Raw genomic sequence first — 263 nt, 5'->3', positions numbered from 1 at the left:
AGAAAAACCCTAAACGTACCATGTGCAAACATAAATCATTCACCAACCGGTGCAGAGGTATGTTCCTGCTCTAAACGGTTGCTAGGTTAGCTTTTGATAAACATTATAGCTATAGTTCTAGAGGATTTATACGGTATTTTTCAGAACACTCTAGGTATTGTTATAAATTTTGCTCTTTAATCGTCATGTGTAACTGTCATTCAGTTTTCGTTATGTATAAACGCTATTCATGGCAACTTCCCACCGGCAGATGGCACGACCAC

This window comes from Eurypyga helias, unplaced genomic scaffold (assembly GCF_000690775.1).
Source record: "Eurypyga helias isolate BGI_N326 unplaced genomic scaffold, ASM69077v1 scaffold34071, whole genome shotgun sequence".
NCBI lineage: Eukaryota > Metazoa > Chordata > Aves > Eurypygiformes > Eurypygidae > Eurypyga > Eurypyga helias.
Note: the sequence above shows the minus strand (reverse complement) of the source record.